This window comes from Schistocerca piceifrons, chromosome X (genome assembly GCF_021461385.2).
Source record: "Schistocerca piceifrons isolate TAMUIC-IGC-003096 chromosome X, iqSchPice1.1, whole genome shotgun sequence".
Classification (NCBI taxonomy): domain Eukaryota; kingdom Metazoa; phylum Arthropoda; class Insecta; order Orthoptera; family Acrididae; genus Schistocerca; species Schistocerca piceifrons.
Window position 1 is genome coordinate 969218981 of NC_060149.1, and position 14694 is coordinate 969233674.

The following is a 14694-nucleotide window of genomic DNA, read 5'->3' on the forward strand; positions in this document are numbered from 1 at the left end:
CCCGACGCAATTTCTGTGTTTCATCTACTATGTGAGACTCCAAGGGATAGAGTAAAGCTGCAGTAGTGCATCGGAAAATTAATAGTGACCTCCCAGGAAAGGCTCATAGCAAACCATAAACAATGAGGGAATTTGCTCGTCTTGTAGTTAAGTCGGCATTGTGGCTTTGTATTAAATACCGGCGCTATTTCTGAGATCCATCGTCAATGTGAAGGTCCAAGGGATAGAGTAAAGTTGCAGTAGTGCATCGAAATCTAGTACTGATCTCCCAGGAAACACTCAAAGCAAACCACAAACTATGAGAAGATTTCCTCTTCTTGTATTTAAGTCAGCATTGTGCATTTTGTATAACGTCCCGACGCAATATCTGTGTTTCATCGTCAATGCGAAGGTCCAAGGGATAGAGTAAAGCTGCAGTAGTGCATCGGAATCTAATGCTGATCTCCCGGAAACGCTCAATGGAAACCATAATGAATGAGAAGTGTTACGCTTGAGAAGGTCCAAGGGATAGAGAAAAGCTGCAGTAGTGCATCTGAATCTAGTACTAATCTCCCAGGAAACGCTCAAAGCAATCCACAAACTATGAGAAAATTTAACCTTCTTGTACTTAAGTTGGCATTGTGCTTTTCGTATTAAATCGCGACGCAATTTCTTTGATTCATCGTCAATGTGAAGGTCCAAGGGATAGAGTAAAGCAGCAGTAGTGCATCGGAATCCAGTACTGATTCCCCAGGAACGCTCAAAGCCAACCACAAACAATGGGAAGATTAACTCTACTTGAACTTAAGTCGACATTGTGTTTTTGTATTAAATCCCGACGCAGTTTCTGTGTTTGATCGTCTATGTGAAGGTCCAAGGGATGGAGTAAAGTAGCAGTAGTGCATCGGAATCTAATACTGATCTCCCAGGAAACGCTCAAACAAACTACAAACAGTGAGAGGATTTACCTTCTTGTACATAAGTCGGCATTGTGCCTTTTGTATTAAATCCCGACGGAAAATCTGTGCTTCAACGTCAATGTGAAGGTCCAAGGGATACAGTAAAGCTGCAGTAGTGCAACGGAATATAATACTGATATAACCGGAAACGCTTTCGTATTAAACCCCCGACGCAATTTCTGTGTTTTATCGTCAATGTAATGGTGAAAGGGATAGGGTAAAACTACAGTAGTACATCGGAATCTAATACTAATCTCCCGGGAAACGCTCAAAGCAAACCACAAACAAAGAGAATATTTACTCTTCCTGCACTTAAGTCGGTATTGTGCCATTTCTATTAAATACCGACGCATTTTCTGTGTTTCATCGTCGATTTAAAGGTCCAAGGAATGGAGTAAAGCTACAGTAGTGCATCGGAATCTAGTACTGATTCCCCACGAACGCTCAAAGCAAACCACAAACAATGAGAAGATTTACTCTTCTTGTACTTAAGTCGGCATTGTGCCTTTTGTATTAAATCCCTACGCTATATCTGTGTTTCATCGTCAATGTGAAGGTCCAAGGTATAGAGTAATGCTGCAGTAGTGCATCGGAATCTACTGCTGATTTCCCAGGAAACGCTCAAACAAACCACAAACAATGAGAAGATTTAACCATCCTGTACTTATGTAGGCATTGTGCATTTTGTATTAAATCCCGACACAAGTTCTTTTTTTTTATCGTCAATGTGAAGGTGAAAGGGGTAAAGTAAAGCTGCTGTAGTGCATCGGAATCTAATACTAATCTCCCAGGAAACGCTCAAAGCAAACCACAAACAACTTGAAGATTTACTCTTCATGTACTTAAGTCGGCATTGTGCCATTTGTATTAAATCCCGGCGCAATTTATGTGTTTCATCGTCGATGTGATGTTCCAAGGGATAAAGTAAAGCTGCAGTAGTGCATCGGAAGCTAATATTGATCTCCCAGGAAACGCTCAAAGCAAACCAAAAACAATGAGAAGATCTACTCTTCTTGTACTTAAGTCGCCATTGTGCCTTTTGTATTAAATCCCGATGCCACTTCTTTGTTCCATCGTCAATGTGAAGGTCCAAGGGTTAGAGAAAAGCTGCAGTAGTGCATCGGAATCTAATACTGATCTCCCAGGAAACGCTCAAACATACCACAAACAATGAGAAGATTTACCTTCTTGTACTTACGCCGGCATTGTGCCTTTTGTATTTAATCCCGTCGCAAATTCCGTGTTTCATCGTCAATGTGAAGGTCCAAGGGATAGAGTAAAGCTGCAGTTGTGCATCGGAATCTAATTCTGATATCCCAGGAAACGCTCATAGCAAACCACAAACAATGAGAAGATTTACTCTTCTTGTACTTAAGTCGGCATTGTGCCTTTTGTATTAAATCCCGATGCAATTTCTGTGTTTTATCGACAATGTGAAGGTGAAAGGGATAGAGTAAAGCTGCAGTAGTGCATCGGAATCTACTACTAATCTCCCAGGTAACGCTCAAAGCAAACCACAAATAAAGAGAATAATAACTCTTCTTGTACTTAAGTCGGTATTGTGCCATTTCTATTAAATCCCGACGCATTTTATGTGTTTCATGATCAATGTGAAGGTCCAAGGATAGAGTAAAGCTGCAGTAGTGCATCGGAATCTAATACTGATCTCCCAGGAAATGCTCAAAGCAAACCACAAACAATGAGAAGATATATTCTTCTTGTTCTTATGTCGGCATACTGCCTTGTGTATTAAATCCCAACGCAATTTCTGGGTTTCATCATCAAAGTGAAGGCCGAAATGATTGAGAATATCTGCAGTTGTGCTTCGGAACTAATACTGATCTCTCAGGAAACCCTCAAAGCAAACCACAAACAATGAGAAAATCTACTCCTCTAGTACTTAAGTCGGCATTGTGCCTTTAGTATTTCATCCCGATGCAATTTCTGGGTTTCATCGTCAATGTGAAGGTCCAAGGGATGGTGTAAAGCTGCAGTAGTGCATCGGAGTCTGAAACTGATCTCCCAGGAAAAGCTCAAACCAAACCACAAACAATGAGATTTACTCTTCTTGTACTTATCTCGGCATTGTGCTTTTGTTTTAAATCCCGTGGCAATTTCTGTGATTCATCGTCAATGTGACGGTCCAAGGGATAGAGTAAAGCTGCAGTAGTGCATAGGAATCTAATACTAATCTCCCAGGAAAAGCTCAAAGCAAACCACTAACAATGAGAAGATTCACTCTTCTTGTACTTATGTCGGCATTGTGTAATTTGTATTTAATCCTGACGCAATTTCTGAGTTTCATCGTCAATGTGAAGGTCCAAGGGATAGAGTAAAGCTGCAGTAGTGCATCGGAATCCAATACTGATCTCCCAGGAAACGCTCAAACCTGACCAAAAACAATGAGAAAATTTACTCTTCTTGTACTTATGTCTGCATTGTGCCTTTCGTATTAAATACCGACCCAATTTCTGTGTTTCATAGTCAATGTGAAGGTCCAAGTGATAGAGTAAAGCTGCAGTAGTGCATCGGAATCTAGTACCGATCTTCCAGGAAACAGTCAAAGCAAACCACGAACAATGAGAAGAATTACTCTTCTTGTACTTAAGTCGGCATTGTGCCTTTTGTATTAAATCCCGGCGCAATTTCCTTGTTTCATCGTCGATGGAGAGGTCCAAGGAGAGAGTAAAGCTGCAGTAGTGCATCGGAATCTAATACTCATCTCCCAGGAAACGCTCAAAGCAAACCAGTGACATTGAGATTTACTTTTCTTGTACTTAAGTCGGCATTGTGCCTTTTGTATTAAATCCCGACGCAATTTCTGTGTTTTATCGTCAATGTGAAGGTGAAAGGGATAGAGTAAAGCTGCAGTTGTGCATCGGAATCTAATTCTGATATCCCAGGAAACGCTCATAGCAAACCACAAACAATGAGAAGATTTACTCTTCTTGTACTTAAGTCGGCATTGTGCCTTTTGTATTAAATCCTGACGCAATTTCTGTGTTTTATCGTCAATGTGAAGGTGAAAGGGATGGAGTAAAGCTGCAGTAGTGCATCGGAATCTAATACTAATCTCCCAGGTAACGCTCAAAGCAAACCACAAACAAGAGAATATTAACTCTTCTTGTACTTAAGTCGGTATTGTGCCATTTCTATTAAATCCCGACGCATTTTATGTGTTTCATCGTCAATGTGAAGGTCCAAGGGATAGAGTAAAGCTGCAGTAGTGCATTGGAATCTAATACTGATCTCCCGGGAAAAGTTCAAACCAAACCTCAAACAATGAGAAGTATACTCCTCTTGTACTTAAGTCCGCATTGTGCCTTTTTTATTATATCCCGACGCAATTTCTGTGTTTCATCGTCAATCTGAAGGTCCAAGGAATAGAGTAAAGCTGCAGTAGTGCATCGGAATCTAATACTGATCTCCCACGAAACGCTCAAAGCAAACCACAAGCAATGAGAATATTTACTCTTCTTGTACTTAAGGCGGCATTTTGCCATTTCTAGTATATCCCGACGCAATATCTGTGTATCATCGTCAATGTGAAGGTCCAAGGGATAGAGTAAAGCTGCAGTAGTGCATCATAATCTAATACTGATCACCCAGGAAACGCTCAAAGCAAAACACAAACTATGAGAAGATTTACTCTTCTTGTACTTAAGTCGGCATTGTGCTTTTTGTATTATAACCCTGCGATATATCTGTGTTTAATCGTCAATGTCAAGGTCCAAGGGGTACAGTAAAGCCGAAGCAGGGCAACGGAATGTAATACTTATCTGCCAGGAAACGCTCAAAGCAAAACACGAACAATGAGAAGATTTACTCTTCTTGTACTTAAGTCGATATTGTGCCTTTCGCATTATATCCCAGAGATTTTTCTGTGTTTCATCGTCAATGTGACGGTCCAAGGATAGAGTAAAGCTGCAGTAGTGCATCGGAATCTAATACTGATCTCCCAGGAAACGCTCAAATCTGACCAAAAGCAATGAGAAGATTTACTCTTCTGGCTCTTGAGTCGGCATTGTGCCTTTTGTATTAAATACCGACGCAATTTCTCTGTTTCATCGTCAATTTGAAGGTCCAAGGTATAGAGTAAAGCAGCACTAGTGCTTCGCAACCTAAGACCGATCTTCCAGGAAACGCTCTAAGCAAACCACAAACAATTATAAGATTTACTCTTCATGTACTTATGACGGAATTGTGCCTTTTGTATTATATCCCGACGCAATTTCTGTGTGTCATCGTCAATGTGAAGGTCCAAGGGATAGAGTAAAGCTGCAGTAGTGCAGCGGAATCTAATACTGAAATCCCAGGAAACGCTCAAAGCAAACCACAAGCAAAGAGAAGATTTACTCTTCTTTTACTTAAGTCGGCATTGTGCCATTAGTAGTGAATCCCGACGCAATATCTGTGTTTCATCGTCATTGTGAATGTCCAAGGTATAGAGTAAAGCTGAAGTGGTGCTTCGGAATCTAATACTGAGATCCCAGGAAACGCTCAAAGGAAACCACAAACAATGAGAAGATTCACTCTTCTTGTACTTAAGTCGGCATTGTACCATTCGTATTAATTCCCGACCCAATTTAGTAGTTTCATCGTTAATGTGAAGGTCCAAGGGATAGAGTAAAGCTACAGTAGTGCATCGGAATCTAATATTGATCTCCCAGGAAACGCTCAAATCTGACCAAAAACAATGATTCGATTTACTCTTCTGGCTCTTGGGCCGGCATTGTGCCTTTTGTATTTAATACCGACGCAATTTCTCTGTTTCATCGTCAATTTGAAGGTCCAAGGGATAGAGTAAAGCAGCAGTAGTGCTTCGGATCCTAAGACAGATCTTCCAGGAAATGCTCTAAGAAAACCACATACAATGAGAAGATTTACTCTTCTTGTACTTAAGTCGGCATTGTGCCTTTTTTATTATATCCTGGCGATATTTCTGTGTTTCATGATCAATGTGAAGGTCCAAGGATAGAGTAAAGCTGCAGTAGTGCATCGGAATCTAATACTGATCTCCCAGGAAATGCTCAAAGCAAACCACAAACAATGAGAAGATATATTCTTCTTGTTCTTATGTCGGCATACTGCCTTGTGTATTAAATCCCAACGCAATTTCTGGGTTTCATCGTCAAAGTGAAGGCCGAAATGATTGAGAAAATCTGCAGTTGTGCTTCGGAACTAATACTGATCTCTCAGGAAACCCTCAAAGCAAACCACAAACAATGAGAAAATCTACTCCTCTAGTACTTAAGTCGGCATTGTGCCTTTAGTATTTCATCCCGATGCAATTTCTGGGTTTCATCGTCAAAGTGAAGGTCCAAGGGATGGAGTAAAGCTGCAGTAGTGCAACGGAGTCTGAAACTGATCTCCCAGGAAAAGCTCAAACCAAACCACAAACAATGAGATTTACTCTTCTTGTACTTATCTCGGCATTGTGCTTTTGTTTTAAATCCCGTGGCAATTTCTGTGATTCATCGTCAATGTGACGATCCAAGGGATAGAGTAAAGCTGCAGTAGTGCATAGGAATCTAATACTAATCTCCCAGGAAAAGCTCAAAGCAAACCACTAACAATGAGAAGATTCACTCTTCTTGTACTTATGTCGGCATTGTGTAATTTGTATTAAATCCTGACGCAATTTCTTAGTTTCATCGTCAATGTGAAGGTCCAAGGGATAGAGTAAAGCTGCAGTAGTGCATCGGAATCCAATACTGATCTCTCAGGAAACGCTCAAACCTGACCAAAAACAATGAGAAAATTTACTCTTCTTGTACTTATGTCTGCATTGTGCCTTTCGTATTAAATACCGACACAATTTCTGTGTTTCATAGTCAATGTGAAGGTCCAAGTGATAGAGTAAAGCTGCAGTAGTGCATCGGAATCTAGTACCGATCTTCCAGGAAACAGTCAAAGCAAACCACGAACAATGAGAAGAATTACTCTTCTTGTACTTAAGTCGGCATTGTGCCTTTTGTATTAAATCCCGGCGCAATTTCCTTGTTTCATCGACGATGGAGAGGTCCAAGGAGAGAGTAAAGCTGCAGTAGTGCATCGGAATCTAATACTCATCTCCCAGGAAACGCTCAAAGCAAACCAGTGACATTGAGATTTACTTTTCTTGTACTTAAGTCGGCATTGTGCCTTTTGTATTAAATCCCGACGCAATTTCTGTGTTTTATCGTCAATGTGAAGGTGAAAGGGATAGAGTAAAGCTGCAGTTGTGCATCGGAATCTAATTCTGATATCCCAGGAAACGCTCATAGCAAACCACAAACAATGAGAAGATTTACTCTTCTTGTACTTAAGTCGGCATTGTGCCTTTTGTATTAAATCCTGACGCAATTTCTGTGTTTTATCGTCAATGTGAAGGTGAAAGGGATAGAGTAAAGCTGCAGTAGTGCATCGGAATCTAATACTAATCTCCCAGGTAACGCTCAAAGCAAACCACAAACAAGAGAATATTAACTCTTCTTGTACTTAAGTCGGTATTGTGCCATTTCTATTAAATCCCGACGCATTTTGTGTGTTTCATCGTCAATGTGAAGGTCCAAGGGATAGAGTAAAGCTGCAGTAGTGCATTGGAATCTAATACTGATCTCCCGGGAAAAGTTCAAACCAAACCACAAACAATGAGAAGTATACTCCTCTTGTACTTAAGTCCGCATTGTGCCTTTTTTATTATATCCCGACGCAATTTCTGTGTTTCATCGTCAATCTGAAGGTGCAAGGAATAGAGTAAAGCTGCAGTAGTGCATCGGAATCTGATACTGATCTCCCAGGAAAAGCTCAAACCAAACCACAAACAATGAGAAGTATACTCTTCTTGTTCTTAAGTCGGCATTGTGCCTTTTGTATTAAATCCCGACGCAATTTCTGTGTTTCATCGTCAATGTGAAGGTCCAAGGAATAGAGTAAAGCTGCAGTAGTGCATCGGAATCTAATACTGATCTCCCACGAAACGCTCAAAGCAAACCACAAGCAATGAGAATATTTACTCTTCTTGTACTTAAGGCGGCATTGTGCCATTTGTAGTATATCCCGACGCAATATCTGTGTATCATCGTCAATGTGAAGGTCCAAGGGATAGAGTAAAGCTGCAGTAGTGCATCATAATCTAATACTGATCACCCAGGAAACGCTCAAAGCAAAACACAAACTATGAGAAGATTTACTCTTCTTGTACTTAAGTCGGCATTGTGCTTTTTGTATTATAACCCTGCGATATATCTGTGTTTAATCGTCAATGTCAAGGTCCAAGGGGTACAGTAAAGCCGCAGCAGGGCAACGGAATGTAATACTTATCTGCCAGGAAACGCTCAAAGCAAAACACAAACAATGAGAAGATTTACTCTTCTTGTACTTAAGTCGATATTGTGCCTTTCGCATTATATCCCAGCGATTTTTCTGTGTTTCATCGTCAATGTGACGGTCCAAGGATAGAGTAAAGCTGCAGTAGTGCATGGGAATCTAATACTGATGTCCCAGGAAACGCTCAAATCTGACCAAAAGCAATGAGAAGATTTACTCTGCTGGCTCTTGAGTCGGCATTGTGCCTTTTGTATTAAATACCGTCGCAATTTCTCTGTTTCATCGTCAATTTGAAGGTCCAAGGTATAGAGTAAAGCAGCACTAGTGCTTCGCAACCTAAGACCGATCTTCCAGGAAACGCTCTAAGCAAACCACAAACAATTAGAAGATTTACTCTTCATGTACTTAAGACGGAATTGTGCCTTTTGTATTATATCCCGACGCAATTTCTGTGTGTCATCGTCAATGTGAAGGTCCAAGGGATAGAGTAAAGCTGCAGTAGTGCAGCGGATTCTAATACTGAAATCCCAGGAAACGCTCAAAGCAAACCACAAGCAAAGAGAAGATTTACTCTTCTTGTACTTAAGTCGGCATTGTGCCATTAGTAGTGAATCCCGACGCAATATCTGTGTTTCATCGTCATTGTGAATGTCCAAGGTATAGAGTAAAGCTGAAGTGGTGCTTCGGAATCTAATACTGAGATCCCAGGAAACGCTCAAAGGAAACCACAAACAATGAGAAGATTCACTCTTCTTATACTTAAGTCGGCATTGTACCATTCGTATTAATTCCCGACCCAATTTCGTAGTTTCATCGTTAATGTGAAGGTCCAAGGGATAGAGTAAAGCTACAGTAGTGCATCGGAATCTAATATTGATCTCCCAGGAAACGCTCAAATCTGACCAAAAACAATGATTCGATTTACTCTTCTGGCTCTTGGGCCGGCATTGTGCCTTTTGTATTTAATACCGACGCAATTTCTCTGTTTCATCGTCAATTTGAAAGTCCAAGGGATAGAGTAAAGCAGCAGTAGTGCTTCGGATCCTAAGACAGATCTTCCAGGAAATGCTCTAAGAAAACCACATACAATGAGAAGATTTACTCTTCTTGTACTTAAGTCGGCATTGTGCCTTATTTATTATATCCTGGCGATATTTCTGTGTTTCATGATCAATGTGAAGGTCCAAGGATAGAGTAAAGCTGCAGTAGTGCATCGGAATCTAATACTGATCTCCCAGGAAATGCTCAAAGCAAACCACAAACAATGAGAAGATATATTCTTCTTGTTCTTATGTCGGCATACTGCCTTGTGTATTAAATCCCAACGCAATTTCTGGGTTTCATCGTCAAAGTGAAGGCCGAAATGATTGAGAAAATCTGCAGTTGTGCTTCGGAACTAATACTGATCTCTCAGGAAACCCTCAAAGCAAACCACAAACAATGAGAAAATCTACTCCTCTAGTACTTAAGTCGGCATTGTGCCTTTAGTATTTCATCCCGATGCAATTTCTGGGTTTCATCGTCAATGTGAAGGTCCAAGGGATGGAGTAAAGCTGCAGTAGTGCATCGGAGTCTGAAACTGATCTCCCAGGAAAAGCTCAAACCAAACCACAAACAACGAGATTTACTCTTCTTGTACTTATCTCGGCATTGTGCTTTTGTTTTAAATCCCGTGGCAATTTCTGTGATTCATCGTCAATGTGACGGTCCAAGGGATAGAGTAAAGCTGCAGTAGTGCATAGGAATCTAATACTAATCTCCCAGGAAAAGCTCAAAGCAAACCACTAACAATGAGAAGATTCACTCTTCTTGTACTTATGTCGGCATTGTGGAATTTGTATTAAATCCTGACGCAATTTCTGAGTTTCATCGTCAATGTGAAGGTCCAAGAAATAGAGTAAAGCTGCAGTAGTGCATCGGAATCCAATACTGATCTCCCAGGAAACGCTCAAACCTGACCAAAAACAATGAGAAAATTTACTCTTCTTGTACTTATGTCTGCATTGTGCCTTTCGTATTAAATACCGACACAATTTCTGTGTTTCATAGTCAATGTGAAGGTCCAAGTGATAGAGTAAAGCTGCAGTAGTGCATCGGAATCTAGTACCGATCTTCCAGGAAACAGTCAAAGCAAACCACGAACAATGAGAAGAATTACTCTTCTTGTACTTAAGTCGGCATTGTGCCTTTTGTATTAAATCCCGGCGCAATTTCCTTGTTTCATCGACGATGGAGAGGTCCAAGGAGAGAGTAAAGCTGCAGTAGTGCATCGGAATCTAATACTCATCTCCCAGGAAACGCTCAAAGCAAACCAGTGACATTGAGATTTACTTTTCTTGTACTTAAGTCGGCATTGTGCCTTTTGTATTAAATCCCGACGCAATTTCTGTGTTTTATCGTCAATGTGAAGGTGAAAGGGATAGAGTAAAGCTGCAGTTGTGCATCGGAATCTAATTCTGATATCCCAGGAAACGCTCATAGCAAACCACAAACAATGAGAAGATTTACTCTTCTTGTACTTAAGTCGGCATTGTGCCTTTTGTATTAAATCCTGACGCAATTTCTGTGTTTTATCGTCAATGTGAAGGTGAAAGGGATAGAGTAAAGCTGCAGTAGTGCATCGGAATCTAATACTAATCTCCCAGGTAACGCTCAAAGCAAACCACAAACAAGAGAATATTAACTCTTCTTGTACTTAAGTCGGTATTGTGCCATTTCTATTAAATCCCGACGCATTTTATGTGTTTCATCGTCAATGTGAAGGTCCAAGGGATAGAGTAAAGCTGCAGTAGTGCATTGGAATCTAATACTGATCTCCCGGGAAAAGTTCAAACCAAACCACAAACAATGAGAAGTATACTCCTCTTGTACTTAAGTCCGCATTGTGCCTTTTTTATTATATCCCGACGCAATTTCTGTGTTTCATCGTCAATCTGAAGGTGCAAGGAATAGAGTAAAGCTGCAGTAGTGCATCGGAATCTGATACTGATCTCCCAGGAAAAGCTCAAACCAAACCACAAACAATGAGAAGTATACTCTTCTTGTTCTTAAGTCGGCATTGTGCCTTTTGTATTAAATCCCGACGCAATTTCTGTGTTTCATCGTCAATGTGAAGGTCCAAGGAATAGAGTAAAGCTGCAGTAGTGCATCGGAATCTAATACTGATCTCCCACGAAACGCTCAAAGCAAACCACAAGCAATGAGAATATTTACTCTTCTTGTACTTAAGGCGGCATTGTGCCATTTGTAGTATATCCCGACGCAATATCTGTGTATCATCGTCAATGTGAAGGTCCAAGGGATAGAGTAAAGCTGCAGTAGTGCATCATAATCTAATACTGATCACCCAGGAAACGCTCAAAGCAAAACACAAACTATGAGAAGATTTACTCTTCTTGTACTTAAGTCGGCATTGTGCTTTTTGTATTATAACCCTGCGATATATCTGTGTTTAATCGTCAATGTCAAGGTCCAAGGGGTACAGTAAAGCCGCAGCAGGGCAACGGAATGTAATACTTATCTGCCAGGAAACGCTCAAAGCAAAACACAAACAATGAGAAGATTTACTCTTCTTGTACTTAAGTCGATATTGTGCCTTTCGCATTATATCCCAGCGATTTTTCTGTGTTTCATCGTCAATGTGACGGTCCAAGGATAGAGTAAAGCTGCAGTAGTGCATGGGAATCTAATACTGATGTCCCAGGAAACGCTCAAATCTGACCAAAAGCAATGAGAAGATTTACTCTGCTGGCTCTTGAGTCGGCATTGTGCCTTTTGTATTAAATACCGTCGCAATTTCTCTGTTTCATCGTCAATTTGAAGGTCCAAGGTATAGAGTAAAGCAGCACTAGTGCTTCGCAACCTAAGACCGATCTTCCAGGAAACGCTCTAAGCAAACCACAAACAATTAGAAGATTTACTCTTCATGTACTTAAGACGGAATTGTGCCTTTTGTATTATATCCCGACGCAATTTCTGTGTGTCATCGTCAATGTGAAGGTCCAAGGGATAGAGTAAAGCTGCAGTAGTGCAGCGGATTCTAATACTGAAATCCCAGGAAACGCTCAAAGCAAACCACAAGCAAAGAGAAGATTTACTCTTCTTGTACTTAAGTCGGCATTGTGCCATTAGTAGTGAATCCCGACGCAATATCTGTGTTTCATCGTCATTGTGAATGTCCAAGGTATAGAGTAAAGCTGAAGTGGTGCTTCGGAATCTAATACTGAGATCCCAGGAAACGCTCAAAGGAAACCACAAACAATGAGAAGATTCACTCTTCTTGTACTTAAGTCGGCATTGTACCATTCGTATTAATTCCCGACCCAATTTCGTAGTTTCATCGTTAATGTGAAGGTCCAAGGGATAGAGTAAAGCTACAGTAGTGCATCGGAATCTAATATTGATCTCCCAGGAAACGCTCAAATCTGACCAAAAACAATGATTCGATTTACTCTTCTGGCTCTTGGGCCGGCATTGTGCCTTTTGTATTTAATACCGACGCAATTTCTCTGTTTCATCGTCAATTTGAAGGTCCAAGGGATAGAGTAAAGCAGCAGTAGTGCTTCGGATCCTAAGACAGATCTTCCAGGAAATGCTCTAAGAAAACCACATACAATGAGAAGATTTACTCTTCTTGTACTTAAGTCGGCATTGTGCCTTATTTATTATATCCTGGCGATATTTCTGTGTTTCATGATCAATGTGAAGGTCCAAGGATAGAGTAAAGCTGCAGTAGTGCATCGGAATCTAATACTGATCTCCCAGGAAATGCTCAAAGCAAACCACAAACAATGAGAAGATATATTCTTCTTGTTCTTATGTCGGCATACTGCCTTGTGTATTAAATCCCAACGCAATTTCTGGGTTTCATCGTCAAAGTGAAGGCCGAAATGATTGAGAAAATCTGCAGTTGTGCTTCGGAACTAATACTGATCTCTCAGGAAACCCTCAAAGCAAACCACAAACAATGAGAAAATCTACTCCTCTAGTACTTAAGTCGGCATTGTGCCTTTAGTATTTCATCCCGATGCAATTTCTGGGTTTCATCGTCAATGTGAAGGTCCAAGGGATGGAGTAAAGCTGCAGTAGTGCATCGGAGTCTGAAACTGATCTCCTAGGAAAAGCTCAAACCAAACCACAAACAACGAGATTTACTCTTCTTGTACTTATCTCGGCATTGTGCTTTTGTTTTAAATCCCGTGGCAATTTCTGTGATTCATCGTCAATGTGACGGTCCAAGGGATAGAGTAAAGCTGCAGTAGTGCATAGGAATCTAATACTAATCTCCCAGGAAAAGCTCAAAGCAAACCACTAACAATGAGAAGATTCACTCTTCTTGTACTTATGTCGGCATTGTGGAATTTGTATTAAATCCTGACGCAATTTCTGAGTTTCATCGTCAATGTGAAGGTCCAAGAAATAGAGTAAAGCTGCAGTAGTGCATCGGAATCCAATACTGATCTCCCAGGAAACGCTCAAACCTGACCAAAAACAATGAGAAAATTTACTCTTCTTGTACTTATGTCTGCATTGTGCCTTTCGTATTAAATACCGACCCAATTTCTGTGTTTCATAGTCAATGTGAAGGTCCAAGTGATAGAGTAAAGCTGCAGTAGTGCATCGGAATCTAGTACCGATCTTCCAGGAAACAGTCAAAGCAAACCACGAACAATGAGAAGAATTACTCTTCTTGTACTTAAGTCGGCATTGTGCCTTTTGTATTAAATCCCGGCGCAATTTCCTTGTTTCATCGACGATGGAGAGGTCCAAGGAGAGAGTAAAGCTGCAGTAGTGCATCGGAATCTAATACTCATCTCCCAGGAAACGCTCAAAGCAAACCAGTGACATTGAGATTTACTTTTCTTGTACTTAAGTCGGCATTGTGCCTTTTGTATTAAATCCCGACGCAATTTCTGTGTTTTATCGTCAATGTGAAGGTGAAAGGGATAGAGTAAAGCTGCAGTTGTGCATCGGAATCTAATTCTGACAACCCAGGAAACGCTCATAGCAAACCACAAACAATGAGAAGATTTAGTCTTCTTGTACTTAAGTCGGCATTGTGCCTTTTGTATTAAATCCCGACGCAATTTCTGTGTTTTATCGTCAATGTGAAGGTGAAAGGGATAGAGTAAAGCTGCAGTAGTGCATCGGAATCTAATACTAATCTCCCAGGTAACGCTCAAAGCAAACCACAAACAAAGAGAATATTAACTCTTCTTGTACTTAAGTCAGTATTGTGCCATTTCTATTAAATCCCGACGCATTTTATGTGTTTCATCGTCAATGTGAAGGTCCAAGGGATAGAGTAAAGCTGCAGTAGTGCATTGGAATCTAATACTGATCTCCCAGGAAAAGTTCAAACCAAACCACAAACAATGAGAAGTGTACTCCTCTTGTACTTAAGTCCGCATTGTGCCTTTTTTATTATATCCCGGCGCAATTTCTG